This window comes from Triticum urartu, chromosome 1A (genome assembly GCF_056163025.1).
Source record: "Triticum urartu cultivar PI428250 chromosome 1A, HENAU_Tu73, whole genome shotgun sequence".
NCBI lineage: Eukaryota > Viridiplantae > Streptophyta > Magnoliopsida > Poales > Poaceae > Triticum > Triticum urartu.
Window position 1 is genome coordinate 121,818,476 of NC_141873.1, and position 15,966 is coordinate 121,834,441.

Below are 15,966 nucleotides of genomic sequence, written 5' to 3' on the forward strand. Positions count from 1 at the left end.
ACCAATGCTGTTGTACATTGCGGCAACCCATCAGGTTGTATGCGCAGTGCTCGTCGTCGAACGAGAAGCGGACGGACATAAATTCCCTCTTCAAAAGCCAGTATATTATGTATCCACTATCCTCACTCCATGCAAGTCATGATACCCACATTATCAAAAGATAGCATATGCGGTATTCATGGCATCCCGGAAGCCGCGACACTACTTTCAAGAGTGTTCGATTACAGTAGCCTCGGAAGTGCCACTTAATGATATTATAAACAAACGTGATGCCACTTGCGGATTGCCAAATGGGCCATTGAGTTCCTCCCGTTCGACATAACATACAAACCTCGGCGAGCCATTAAATCGCAAGTATTGGCCGACTTTGTTGCCGAATGGAAGGATGCTGAACTCCCTAAAGAGTACGGCGCATACTCCAATTGGATCATGCACTTCGACGGCTCCAAAATGCTGGCTGGTCTGGGGGCTGGCGTCGTCCTGACGTCCCCAACCGGAGATACACTGCAATACGTACTGTAGATACTGTATACAGACTCCAACAACGCAGCCAAATACGAAGCCCTGTTACATGGTCTTCGGATGGCAGTTTCCATGGGCATTCAACGCCTAGAGGTGCGTGGGGATTCGAACCTCGCAATATCCCAAATAAATGGAGACTTCGATGCCAAGGATCCGAAGATGGTGGCCTATCGAAATGCCGTCCTAAAGATGTCAGCTCGGTTCAAGGGGCTCGAATTTCACCATGTGGCTCGGGAAAACAATCAGGCGGCGGATATCCTCGCCCGCATCGGCGCAAAATGCGATGCGCCCCCCCAACATATTTTTGGAGAGGTTGTTTAAGCCATCCGTGGTATGGGAAGGGGACACCGGTAACAATAGTCCGGACCCGGCCAAAATGTCCGACACCGAACACTCTGACATAATCGGAGGCTCTGCCACTGAAATAACACCTTCAGCCCATGTCATAATGGCCATCATTGCCCCGTGGACAGAACCATTCTTGGCCTACCTAACTAGGTAGGAACTTCCCGAGGACCAAAATGAGGCACGATGCATAGTGCAGCGATCTAAAGCCTACAGGGTCCACGAGGGAGAGCTGTATAAAAAAAGCACTATCGGAGTCCTTCAAAGGTGCATCTCCGAAGAGGAAGGGCGGAAGCTTTTGGTAGAAATTCACGCCAGACTTGGCAGCCACCACGCCGCAGCCTGGGCCCTTGTAAGCAAGGCCTTCCGTACAGGGTTTTATTGGCCGACGACCCGAGCAGACGCACGGGACTTGGTCCAACGCTACGCCGGTTGCCAGCTTTTTGCAAACCAAAGCCACATGCCACCCACTGCCCTCCAAACAATCCCCATTACCTGGCCCTTCGCGGTCTGGGAGCTTGACATGGTTGGACCCGTTAAAGGGGGAACCCATAAGAAAAAAATACTTACTGGTCATGGTGGATAAATTCACCAAATGGATAGAAGCCAAACCTGTTAAAACAGCCGAATCCGGACCAGTGATAGACTTCATATTCGGGGTTGTACACCGTTATGGCGTCCCCCACAGCATCATCACTGAAAACGACACGAACTTCACGGCCGATGAGGTAAAACTCTGGTGCAACAACATGGGCATCAAGCTCGATTATGCTTCCATCTATCACCCACAAACCAGCGGCCAAGTTGAGAGAGCAAATGGTCTTATCATGAGCGGCATTAAACCCAGATTAGTGCGGTCCTTAAAGGAGTCTAACACGCACTGGGTAGAGGAGCTCGACTCCGTACTCTGGGGGCTGCAGACCACGCCGAATTGTACTACCGGATATACACCCTTCTTTATGGTGTACGGCGCAGAGGCAGTTCTGCCCTGCGACATAATTCATGACTCACCTCGAGTGCGCATGTACAAAGAAAGAGAAGCCGAGCTCGATCGGCAGGACAGTCTGGACACCCTGGAGGAGGAGCGCGACGTGGCAAAAGCCCGTTCCACATTCTATCAGCAACAGGCTCGCAGATACCAAAGCAGAGAAGTACGGGCCAAAACTTATAACGTTGGCGAGTTAGTTCTACGCCTGCCGGAGAAGAAAAAGACCAAGCTCGAGCCCAAATGGGAAGGTCCCTTCATTATTAACCAAGTTCTGACCGGTGGAGCGTACCGTCTGCGGGATGCATCGAATAATCGACTTGAGCCGAACCCATGGAACGCAGCCAGGCTCCGAAGATTCTACGCCTAGCGCCGGACTCTATGTTCGTCTCCTTCCTCTGTCCATTTTTTGCATATACATTATTTGTCTTTTTTCTCTTTCTTTCTTTTATTCTTTCTCAAAGCCTTCAAGGGCCAACTTGCGCCTCGCTTTCACACTATAGATGCGCTAACCGCGCTCATTATACCTGGGGGCTTCTTACACAAAAGCTTAATTACCTATCGGGCTTCATGCCCCGCACATGTGTTATTCTTCTGCATGTACCTTTTCTTCGCCATTATATGCATCGATATGACTTAAGTTTTGGCCAAGCTGGGTTGCCTGGCTCTTGTATTTATGCCCTACGTTCCCATTAATTCGGCTAGGGCATAAGGGGAGCACCTCTGCGATTGTTACTACCGGGTCAGCCGTATGTGTACCTCAGACTAGGTGAAGCCGAAAGCTAGCGTTCTTAAGTAATATTCGGTCGGCGAACAAAAGTGGTTTTTATTTATTTTCCATATATACCCCCAGATGTTTTTGCCTGCGTATCCGCTCGCAGTCCGGACATGCACTTTAGGGCATGCGTGCCCAGGGAAAGGAACCCCTAACAGAACTATTCTCCCTGGAAGATGTTTCTTACTACCCATGTAATATAACATAACTAGTTGGGTACTTGTCTGTTCAAGCACTAATGACCCCTATGCCTAGTTTCCACGCATACCCCAGTTCTTATATAACTGAGCGGGTATTCGGACACACTCCGGACTATCGGGTCCCGAGGTTGAAGTGAAAAGGTCCGCCATGACAAATGATTTACAATCTGGCTAGAAGGCATTATACATGTCACTTTAATTACATAGTCATGTAGAATGACTAAATTCCTCTTCTATACCATCCAACAGGCGGTCTAGCCTACAATCCTGTTGCGAATACTTTGCGGCTAATTCTACTTGCCCATAGACTAAGCTAACGGGGATCTCTTTCCCATCGGGCCTCACAGGTCCGACCTCGGCCATGTGGTTTGGGTCAGCCTTGGTATACCGCGTCTTCACCATGGCCCAGGCTTCCCTGGCACCTTGACGCCAGGCCGATATCTTCCATAATTGGAAGCGCCGCCGTGCTCCCTTGAGCTTCTCCGCAAGCTCTCCAATGCCTTCTGGCAAGGTGACTGACGGCCACAAGGCCTGGGCAATACCTTGCATCACCTGCCGAACTTGTTCGTGCAGTTGTGAGAGCTCGGATAGAAGATCACCCGCAGACCCGGGCATCTCCTCCGTGGGACGACCCGTCAGCATACCTGCAGACATAACTCTGTTAGCCGGCTCCTCCGCCGTCCCCTTTTTAAGGGTTCGTTCAAGCACTTACTGAAAATGCCGCGTCGAAGCCGCTTATTCTCCTTCTCAGAGTCTGCAAGCTGGGCTCGAACATCTTTCAGTTCCACACCCATCTTGGTATTGGCGTCTTGGAGATTGTTTTTCTCCCGCCTGACCTCAGTCAGCACGCGTTCGCCAGCCTTTAGCTGTCGTACAGCATGCTGGTCCTCCAGATTCTCTCCGGACTCATCTGCAATATCTATTGTTAGATCTGCAGCCATGCCACACTCTATATGGTACTTATCATTCTTTGAAACAAAATGTTACCAGCTGGGGACTTTTTAGGTTCCTTCAATGCGGAAACGGTGGCCCGAAGTTGGGTCTTGCATTCCACCAGCTCCTGTGACAGTCGAGTATTCTTCTCTATAAGAACCTGCACAATAGATGATCCTTAAGTCAGTTCTGCTAACTGTTTCAAGTCTCAGGGGCTACTGATACATATAATCATCAGATTTGCTTACCCGTACATCCCTTACATACTGGTCCGTGGCTCTGGCTAGACCATTTTGAGCAGCACGGAGGTACGCGTCTCCAGAATTGAAGGCATCAAATGCCTCTGGGGAGAAGCAAGCGTCACGGAGTACGGCTCGGCGGCGCCTATGATTCATGGCGCTCTCCACTTCTGAATTTGTAGCGGATAGTCTATTCGCATCCTCTGTAGGAGGAGTATCCGGCATCCGCCCCATGTCGGCTTCTGCCTCTATGTTCGATCCTGGAGCCCGACTGGTGGAAGCATGATCGGCAGCCTCACCGGACATATTCCGGCAAGCGTTTTTTCTGTTAAAGAAACATGGACGTCATTCCATTTTGAGAAAGACGACAACCATGAAGTGGGGTTTTTATCATACCTCTGCACCGGCATCTCCGTCCTGACCGCCTTCCTTTTTGGCCTGCCCGGCATCGATGCCTCTTGTTAGCGAGTTGCTGTGGGTTCGGCACGGCGTCCCGAAGGCCTTCCCTGTAAAACACCATATGTATATGGTAGGTGAAGTGTCTAAAATGGGATCCTAGTTTTTGGAGTTGGGATTTTTGGTTTTTCTTACGTGCAACGCAGGAAGCAGTCCGGGATAGTCAGCCGTAATGGCCACCATGGCGTCATCACAGCTTAATTGATAGAACTGCCAGTCTATCAGCTCCACGAATATGTCCGGATCTTCTTCGAGTCCGGGACCGAGGGCCCGGTCGGGGTCCTCTGGTTGTGGGGATGGGCTGTTGACCTCCCTTATGGCTTTTCACAATTCCTGCCACACAATGGCAAGGTAAATACCTACGACAAAGAATGTGGAAAGAATGGGAGTAGGGAGATATAACTCACCCAGCTTGGAGGGTTGTACATGGAGAATCCATCCCGTGGCTTTATGTGGACGAACTCCTCTTCCTCTCCCTTGAACAACTCGAACAGAATTTTTGCTAAAGCGGCAGCGTTGTCCGGACCCTTATGCCCGCAACGGGTGGCATCGTCTTCCCCGTTAAAGCACCATAGGGGGTGCCCTCGATATTGAAGCGGCTGCACTCCCCGCATTATGCATATTGACATAACCTTGATTACTGTCAATCCTGATTGAGCCAACGCTTTAATCCGGTTCATCAGGTAAAGGAATTCTCCGTTGTCTTCCTCCTGGGGGCTCCGTGGGTGCCAACTTCGGCGTTTCTTCAGAGGAGCATTGTTGAACTCAGGAAGACCCCGCCGAACAGGGTCCAGAAGGGGGACGTCCTCCATATAAAACCATTCCGAAGGCCAGTCTTCGGATGTCTTCTTCGGAGTACCGGATAGGTATCCGGTTTCGGCGATGCGCCATATTTCGGCTCCACCCACTTGATAAAGTGACCCCTTATGTGTGCGGGGGACGAGGCAAAATAACCTTTTCCACAGCTCGAAATGAGCCTCGCAGCCCAGGAATAACTCGCAAAGGGCAACATAGCCGGCGATGTGAAATATGGAAGCAGGGGTGAAATTATGCAATTGGAGGCCGTAAAACTCCAGGAGCCCGTGGCGTAATGGATGAATTGGAAATACGAGTCCCCTTAATAAGTAAGGAACAAGGCATACCCACTCCCCCGTAGAGGGACTGGGGAAGCTCTCCGCTTGCTCCCCGCCATTATAGGTGGCAAGCCCAGCTCGGACTGGAACCAAATACGTTGGAGCGAGAAATCCCTTAGTCTGCAGTTCGACTAATCGACTGTGTGGGACAGAACACCTCTCCCAATCACCGGGCTTGGGGCTATGGGGGCGGGAGGAGGAGCTGCGGTTGTCGGCCATGCTGGAGTGGATTTTTCCAAAGCGCGCTCCGATGGATTCTTGCTGGGGGAGGATGATATGGATTGGATCTAAAAATCCCCATCCCTTTAATAGACAATTTATTTATCTGGATAGGGGGGGCGAATGTAAAAACTCCCTGCTCCTCGTATTCATTCGACGCGTGAAAGATAGCCCTTATTGGGCGCAGAAGCCAAGAGGTCCAACATTTATGGGGACGGGCACTGCTTGACAAACATTCGAAATTTGGAGAAGAACCCTCCTTGCAATGCCGAAGACAATACTGCGTGTAGGACTTGACGTCATTGAAGCCTGGTTCGGGGGCTACTGAGGGAGTCCTGGATTAGGGGCTCTCCGGACAGCCGGACTATATCCTTTGGCCGGACTGTTGGACCATGAAGACACAAGATTGAAGACTTCGTCACGTGTCCGGATGGGACTCTACTTGGCGTGGAAGGCAAGCTAGGGAATACGGATATGCATATCTCCTCCTTTGTAACCGACCTTGTGTAACCCTAGCCCCCTCCGGTGTCTATATAAACCGGAGGGTTTTAGTCCGTAAGACAAGACACAATCATACCATAGGCTAGCTTCTAGGGTTTAGCCTCTCTGATCTCGTGGTAGATCAACTCTTGTACTACTCATATTATCAAGAATAAATCAAGCAGGACGTAGGGTTTTACCTCCATCAAGAGGGCCCGAACCAGGGTAAAACATCGTGTCCCCTGCCTCCTGTTACCTCCACCTTAGACGCATAGTTCGGGACCCCCTACCCGAGATTCGCCGGTTTTAACACCGATAGCAACCAATAAATTGGCACCCTCCAGAAGTGGACTTCCTATCCACTTTGTCTCCCGCCCAATCCGAGTCCGAATAACCTACAAGCTTGAAATTTGCTCCCCTTGGGTACCATAAGCCAAAGTTTGGGGTATGAGCCAAATATCAAAAGATTCGCTTGACTGCCACAAAGTGACTTTCCTTAGGTGCGGCTTGAAACCGTGCACAAATTCCCACACTCAACATGATATTTGGTCTAGATGCACAAAGGTAAAGCAAGGAGCCAATCATGGAGCGATATACCTTCTGATCCACCGCTTTACCATTGGGATCAATGTCAAGTTGGCACTTGGTGGGCATGGGAGTGGAAGCCGGCTTGACATCACTTAGCTTGAATCTCTTATGCATGTCTTGAGTGTATTTGGCTTGGTTGATGAAGGTTCCTTCTCTCTTTTGCTTCACCTCGAACCCGAGAAAGAACTTCAACTCTCCCATGGAAGACATCTCGAACTTTGAGGTCATGAGAGCGGCAAATTCCTCATTGAAAGCTTTGTTAGGGGAACCAAAGATAATATCATCAACATATAATTGGCACACAAACAACTCCCCTTTGACCTTCTTAGTAAAAAGAGTGGGGTCGATTAGCCCAACTTCAAAACCACAATCTTGTAACAACTCGGTAAGGTGGTCATACCACGCACGTGGGGCTTGTTTAAGGCCATAGAGTGCCTTATCGAGTTGATACACACGATCGGGAAAGTAGGGATCCTCGAACCCGGGGGGTTGCTTGACATATACCAATTCATTAATCGGACCATTAAGGAAAGCACTCTTCACATCCATTTGTTGTAACTTAAAGTTATGATGAGAAGCATATGCAATCAACATGCAAATGGATTCAAGACGAGCAACGGGGGCAAAGGTTTCACCGTAGTCGATACCCTCGACTTGGGAGTAGCCTTGTGCTACCAAACGAGCCTTGTTGAGAATGATAATCCCATGAGCATCTTGCTTGTTCTTGAATATCCACTTGGTTCCAATGACATTGTGTTTATCCGTTGGCCTTGGCACAAATCTCCACACTTTGTTGTGCTCGAAGTTTTTGAGTTCTTCATGCAAGGCATTGAGCCAATCCGGATCTTCGAGCGCCTCATAGACCTTTTGGGGTTCAACACAAGAGACAAACACGTGATGTTCACAATAGTTTGCTAATTGTCTACAAGTGCTTACCCCCTTTCTTAAGCTTCCAAGCACATTTTTCATGAGATGATCCTTGGTGGAGAGCTTGGAAGCAATCTTGGCGGAACAATGCTCCAATTCCTCCTCGAGGGTGAGACGAGGAGTGGTCACTTGATCATCTTGAGCGCCGTCTTGAACTTGTTCTTGATCTCGAGGAAGCTCTTGATCTTGAACTTGCTCGGAGGAGAGAAATTGGCCTTGGGCATCACTTGATGTTACAACACCATCTTGAGATTGACCTTGACCTCGGTCTTGTTCTTGAGGTTGAGGGCCTTCACTTTGTTCTTCAGAAGCGTGTGGGTCTTGGGTTGGTGAAGGTTCCACTTGAGTGGAACATTGTCCTTCTCCTTCGGCCACAAGGGGTTCCTCAATGGGTAGGATATGACCAACACCCATTCTTCTTATGGCGTGGGGAGGAATTTCATCACCTACACTACAAAAAAAATACACTTCTGTGATGATACGTGTTTGTCACAGTAGGTCGCGTTTTTTGTCATGCATGTACATCCATGACAAATTTATGACAGAATCAAGATAGTCATACCTGTGCTGTCGTAGAAGTGTTCCATGACATTACCAAAATTATCATCACGGAAGTGCCCACTTCCATGACGATAAATCGCGCGTCACATAAGTGCTTTCGTCAAGGGTGACCGACACGTGGCATCCACCGTAACGGAACGCCGTTAAGCTATCGGGTCGGGTTTTGGATCCGATAACCCATTAACAGCCCCGACCAATGGGGATTTTCCACGTGTAAAATCATCATTGGCTGGAGGAAACACGTGTCGGCTCATCGTCGGGACAGATGTCATCCACTCATTAGACAGAAGGAGCCTATGATACGTTGACATGTGGCACGACCCAATAGAGGCCCATTCCTGTGAAAAGTCCAGCCCGTTTGACTTGGTCAAAAGGTGGCGGCCCGGCCCACAGAAAGCCTGTTAACGGCCTGTTCGCATATAGCCCATTTACAGCCCGCTAACCCAAGGCCCGTTACGCCCTATCCGAATTAGGCCCGGTAGCGTCATCTGGGCCATCCAATATGATTCCAGCCCGTTTTCACTTCTGGCCCATGTATGGCCCATGACGTATTTCGGCCCATATGAGGCTCTATGTAACTCTTGGCCTATTAACGGCCCGTGGTGAAACTGGCCCGTAATGAACAGTGTATCACTTTACACCCATTAACGGCCCGTGGTGAAACTGGCCCGTAATGAACAGTGTATCACTTTACACCCATTAACGGCCCGTGGTGAAACTGGCCCGTAATGAACAGTGTATCACTTTATACCCATTAACGGCCCATTATTCTGTTAGGCCGTCTACAGCCCATGTTATCTTTCGGCCTTCTCAGAGCCCATTTATTCTTGGGCTCATTTCCAGCATTCGTTTACTTATGGCCCGTTACTGTCATTTTCTGCTTATGGGCCTAATTCAGCCCGTGGTTACAGTCGGCCCGTTTGTGGTCCGTTAATACATTGGGCCGTTTTCATAGCGTCATCAAATACGGCCTATTAATGATGGCCCGTTATGGTCGGCCCATGAATAGATGATTCCAACTCTATCCCATTTACGGCTGGAATGCGGTCTGTTTGGCCCGTATAAGGCCCATTGATGATACGGCCCATAGAAGGACCATTGATGATACGGCCCGTAGAAGGCCCATTGTTTCTACGGCCCATAGAAGCCCCACTATTTCTACGGCCCGTAGAAGGCCCACTATTTCTACGGCCCGTAGGAGGCCTAGTGTCACTACAGTAAATATTAGCCCATGGTTATTGTGGCCTAGTTTTTAAAAAATAGGTTATTGCAGCCACTAGGAAACCGCAGAAAAAGAACTGCACTGACTACAAGCAAACAAAAAAACAAGACAACAAGGAAATAAATAAGCAAGCAACTTACACTAGGCTATCACGGCTATTACACATATTACATCCACTGGCATCAAAGTTCGCCACCAGTGCAAATATAGGGAACACGACAGCATATAAACGCTGCAGCAAAACAAGTCCAGAACTGAAACCACTTCAGAAGAGCTCAAAAAACAATATCCTGGGTACCCATAATGCTGGCAAGATGCTTAGCAAGCTTATTAACTTTCTCTTGTTTGGCGCTTAAGTCCTCCAACGCTTGCTATTGCACCAAAAAGTATGCATCTGAATTCTGCAGGGACTTCCTCAGTCCTTCGGCTTCCTGTCGCATAACATCTGATCGATGTCTTTCAACTTGAAGTTGAGAGTCAAGAAGCCGAACTGATTCAGGCAATGAGTTCGAAGAGATGGTGCCAGCAGCGGTAGCCAGTAACTCGAACACTACATCAAGATAGGACTTTGGGGTTGTCTGACTGTCTTCAATATAGTTTTTATCAGCTTTCTTGGAGACCAACAGGGATGTCTCACTATCTTGACCCTTATCTGCATTACTTCCTTTACCATTGCACAACAGGGTACTCTTCTCCAATATTTTATCCACGTTCTAAAAGAGAAACAAACAAACACATCTCAGGTTTACAATGTAGTATATGAAACTCATTTTGGTAAACCAGTTCAGTAGTAAGGTGGACAGAATAACAGCATGAAACAAACATATATCTATGTAGTATGGTCACTGCATGGTCTATATCATTCTAGTTTATGTTGCCAAATCAAGATAGATACAGTTCGAATCATATCTATTTAAGACAAAGCAGCATAGACAGAATATAAGTGTGGGAAACTACACAGCAATAACAACACTTGTAATGTGCATGGCATGAGAAAATAACTGTTTATTCAATTGAAACTGAAATCAACATAGAGCAAGTTACAACAGCAAACAGCCAAACACGTTGAAGAAACAGGTTTAAAACATACCTGTTGCACCATTGGAGTTTCAATTGCATCCTTCAAATTTGAAATTAGTTGGTATCAGTAAATACAGTGATGCAAGAGAAAAGTAGTATGAACCATAGCTACGGAACCTGACCTGAGAACAATTATTCTTCTGCTTTAAGCGTTGACTTCGGGTTCGGAGTGGTGGCCCTCGTGATTTGGGCACTGTAGTTGCCTTGCTAACTGCTCGTGTTTGGGTGCTCTGTGGTGGAGACGGTGCTATGTCAATGGGAACTGGGTGTCTATCTGCTGGGGTTGGGGTTAGAAGGGGTGTAGCTAGTTCTTTGTCCAACTGGGTAGGGGTACAATCTGCATGAGTGTGGGTTATGTGTGGTGGGGCTGGTTCTTGGGCAAGTACAATCGTGGTTCTATCTGCGTCGACAGGTAGCACGATCTTTTCTGAAGACCGTGTTTTTACTCCCACAGATACTGCCATCACTCCCTCCAATTGAAATGGCTGATAAACAAGAAAAGTAATTGAATGTACAGACATTGTAAGAGAGACAGGTGCAATGGATAGTAGGGAAGAAAACAGGGCATGAAATAATTCACATTTATGTTGTCTAAGCAAACAGCTTAGCAGGACATAATTTCACATATATGGTGGCTAATTAAACAGGATAGCATGACACAATTTCACATGTATGATGGCTAAGTAAACATGATAGAATAACATACTTCAAAATATGATGACTATGTAAACAGGATGACATGATATAACTATACTATGTGTCTATTAAAGTGGTTGGCATGCCATAAATCACAAATATGTCGTCGATGGAAACATGATGGCATGATATAATTCACGGATAAAATGACATAATTTAAATATGATGACTATGTAAACAGGATGAGATGATATAACTATATTATGTCTTTAGAAAATGGGTTGGCATGCCATAATTCAGATATATGTTGTCTATGTAAACATCATGGCATGACATAATTCAAATATATGATTTATATACTAAGGAAGTGAGCAGAGGGAAATCGCATATATGATGTGTCAACTAAGGAGATGGCATTCAATATTGTGTATATGATGTAAAAACTAAGCATTGCAATACAACATATGCATTATATGAGTAGTATAACCCTGCCAAGTTTCAGCATACACCTCAGGGGGATAATAGGACTGATCATCTGCCTCTGAATCCTCCTGTGAAGAGCTATCTGTAACCAGCAAGATATCTGCTTCAGCAGGTAGCATTGTCTGCTCTAAAGACCTTGTTTTCACTCCAGATTTCTCCATCACCAATTCAAATGGCTGATGCACAGGAAGAGCAGTTGAATATACAAACATTGTCGACAAAAGCAATGAGAAATACAAAAAAAGGACGGCATGATATAATTCACATATATGACGCTTGTCTAAATAGCATGGCATTGCATAATTCACATACATAATGCCTTGCAACAAGATAACATTGCATAATTCACATATATAATGTCTTGCAACAAGATGGCATTGCATAATTCACATATATGGTAATTAGACACTAAACATGTGGCATTCACACAAAGCATGTCTAAACTAAGCAAATGACATAGCAATGCAAGATACCATACGCACGATATGAGCAACCTAACCCTGCCAAGTTAGGGCATGCACCTCAGGGGGGAAATATGACTGGTCATCTGTCTCTGAATCCTCCTCTGAGGAGCTATCGGTAACCAGCAAGACATGCGCTTCGTCAGATAGCATTGTCTGCTCTGAAGACCTTGTTTCCACTCCAGATTTTTCCATGACCGTGCCAAATGGCTGATGCACAAGAAGAGTAATTGAATGTACTAAAATTGTTGACAAATTTAACACGTAATAAGATGACTGGCTAACCAGGGTGGCATTGCAAAATCCACATATATGATGCCTGGCTAGACAAGATGGCATTGCATGATTCACATATACGATAAAGAAACTAAAGAGATGGCACTGACACAAAGCATGTCTAAACTAAGCAGATGACATCTTTAATGTATACAGTAAGCAATGCAAGGCACCATATGCATGATATTACCAACATCAGCATGCCAAGTTAGAGCGAAGACCTCATGGGGTAAATAGGAGTGGTCTTCTCCTTCTGAATCCCCCTCATAACAGTTATCTTCCTCTTGATTACGATCCGAAATGGGTGGAGGGGGGCTGCCTTTGCGCCCACCATGGAACGACGTCTGGATGAAATTTTATTGCCATGCAAGGCTCGTCTCTTTTGCTCTACATGATCAGTTCCATTGTGTACAATAACTGGCATGCATAGGAATAAAACATAGTGAGATTATGTAACGAGTGCATGCAAAAATCCAGAGTGATGGTAGAAAACTTTGGATAGACCCAAAACCAATGATAGCAGGCAGATATAATAGATTTAGTTAAAAAATACAGATAATGGCTCCTTTAATGTTTGTTTGCACCCAACATGAAACTCGTAGTAGACACCGGAGATTAACCAGATAGTAGACAGATAGTACTGATTGCTGCCCCAACATGTACCCCACAACCATTTAAAAACTCAAGTTTCAGCATTAGTTTGGACCTGACTCGGAGTCTAATAGGTGAAGACGACGATAATGTAGCATGTCATCATATTAAGCGACGCATAACGTAAGCAGAAACGGAAGAGTGCGACCTCTCTTGCGGACCCGTGTAGTCCTCAAGGTCATCTGCTCAAGTGATTATGGTAATGCAGTTGCCGTGGCTGCCGGCGGCGGGGAAGAAGATCTGAGGCGGTGAAAGACAGTCTGGAGAGCGGATCCCTGCTGTGGTGAACCCTTCTGTCATTGGAGCAGCTGAGCTGGGGTGGAACACAGCGCCGCAGGAGCAGGACAAACCACACAAGGTTTTCTCTGACACATATCTGTAACAGAGGTAATTGAGTAAGGGCTTGTTTGAATTTGAGGATTCTAACAATGCAGGGATAGGAAATAGACAGGAATAGGATAGGAATGCATGTGCAAACACAGAGAATTTAAAAACACAGGATTTCTGCCAATCTGGGTGTTTGATTCACAACAATTGGAAGATCACAGGATGCAAAAAAGCATGATGAGATTAAGTCAAACCACAAGAAAATGTATGGTTATAATGCTATTATGCTACTATCTCTTAGTCTTGTGCTTGATGAGTAGGAATATGAAAAGGAGGAGAAGTGGAAATTAGAATTCCTACGGTTTTTCTTTCAAGGAGACACTAAAGGAACAAATCCTACAGTTTTCCTTTTCTCCATTCGTTTGCACCAAATTCATGAAAAGTAGTACCATAGGAAACTTTCCAATTCCGATGTTTTTCATTCACTTTTCCTTCCAAGCACTGGCGATTCTAGTAGGCAGGTTTGAGCAAGGAAAATCCTACACTAAAAAAATGTTTTTGTGCTACTTCTATTACTTTGGACCCAGGCCACTGCCATACTAGCTCAACTCCCAGGCCCATCAACAAATGCACAGCTCAAACGCGCAGAGATAAATAATGATGGCATTCAAGAGAGTCCATCACGGATAGCTAAGTTTCCTGGTACCTCACTGCTTGTCATATAGAAGGATAAAATAATCGTATTTGCCGTTACTACGAGTGCTCACTAGACAATATATATAACATGTAGAGTAAAAAAGAGATGCAACAAGTCAACAACCTCTTTGACGAAGCCATGTCGATCTCAGCGTGATTGGGTTGGTCAGTGAGGATGCTCCGGCTGACTTGGCTGTCGGAGGAGGGGAAGAAGATCTTAGGCGTCTGGAGACGGAGCCCGAGGTACTGCTCTGCTGTGATGGAGGGTTTTGTCGTTGGAGCAGCTCCGGTGAGTTGTACGACGCCGAGGCTGAAGCAGGACAAGAGAGACAACGAACAACGTTAACCTGAGTGGAATTCTAAGAGCATCTCCCATACATGACGTAAAATACATAACCACAAAGTGCTAGATGTAAAATACATTAGCCGCTCATATTTGAACTTAACTGTCGAAACTGAATTTAACTGTCGAAACTGAATTTAACTGTCGAAACTGAACTTAACTGTCGAAACTGAATTTTGCTGTCGAAATTGAATTTTTCTGTCGAAACTGAACGCACTAGCAAGGTGAGGCTACATGTCGGTCGACTGACTTTTTCATCTTTGGTCAGTCGATTTTGCAGTCGTTGGATACGAAATCAAGGGTCTGCAGTTCATCTTCAACCTCCACCCCCCTGAGCCGGCCAAACAGCAGCCCCCCGCCGCCCGCGGCCGGCGGTGCGCCGCCTCACCCACCCCGAAAACACTCCCCACCACCGGTCCGCCGCCGCCCCGGCCATCCCTCTAGGCCCCCCTGTGCTAAGCTTTTTCTCCGGCAATCCCCACGCCACCGCCCCGCTATCGCCGGCGACCACCGCCCCCATCCTGAACCCTAAGATAGATAGTGGGGTACCTCTCCGGCGAGCCCCCCTCCCCGCTGCGGCTGGTTCTTCCTTCACCCCGGCGGCATCTGAGTGAAGTGTAGCTAAATCGGAGCAGCATCGCAAGAAAGAGCAAGAGCGAGAGCAGCAGCGCGAGCAAGAGCAATAACAAGAGCAGACCAGGCAGGGGACCGAGAGCAAGAGCAGAGCAGCAGCGCGAGCGAGAGCTAAAGCAGCAGCAGGTCCTACTGATGTGGACGTCGCCGCCGAGGGAGCGACGCCGTGGAGGAAGTGGCCGGCGACGCCGCCGTGGATGGAGTCGCGCCGTGTCGGCTCGGGACCGAGCGCCGACAGCACCATGAGATCGAATCAAGAAGAAAATGCGGTGATTAGTGTACAACCTCTTTGGTGGCACTGATTAGGCTGCAGCTTCATCCGAGGAAACGGTGATGATGATGCTCTTCTGGTGGTGCAGGTGAAGATGGCGGTGTGGGAATGGAGGTGGTGCGAAAGACGAGGGCAACGTCGGGGCAGCTCCTTGGAGGTGGAGGATGGGGTGGCTGAACCGGCGGGACGATGAGATCGACGACGGATCCTCATCCGGTACGGTGGATGAGGGACGTCGAGGTGTTGCTGTGGACGACGTCGTCGGGGAAGAGGCTCCGGCTGGGTGGCGGACGGAGCAGGGTGTGGGATTTCATCGCGGGTTTTCGCAGCCTCGGTGTACGAATGGGTGGGCGAATGGGATGGTAGTGGGGAACCATGGCTTAGAGACGCGCTTGTCAGAAATGTGGGGTAAGTTACGAAAGTACCCCCACCGATTTGAGGCGGTTCTTTCGGTTCAGGGGTACCACGGGCATTTCGGGTGTCGGGATTTCACAGGAGGTGGGAGTTTTCGCGCGCATTGTAAT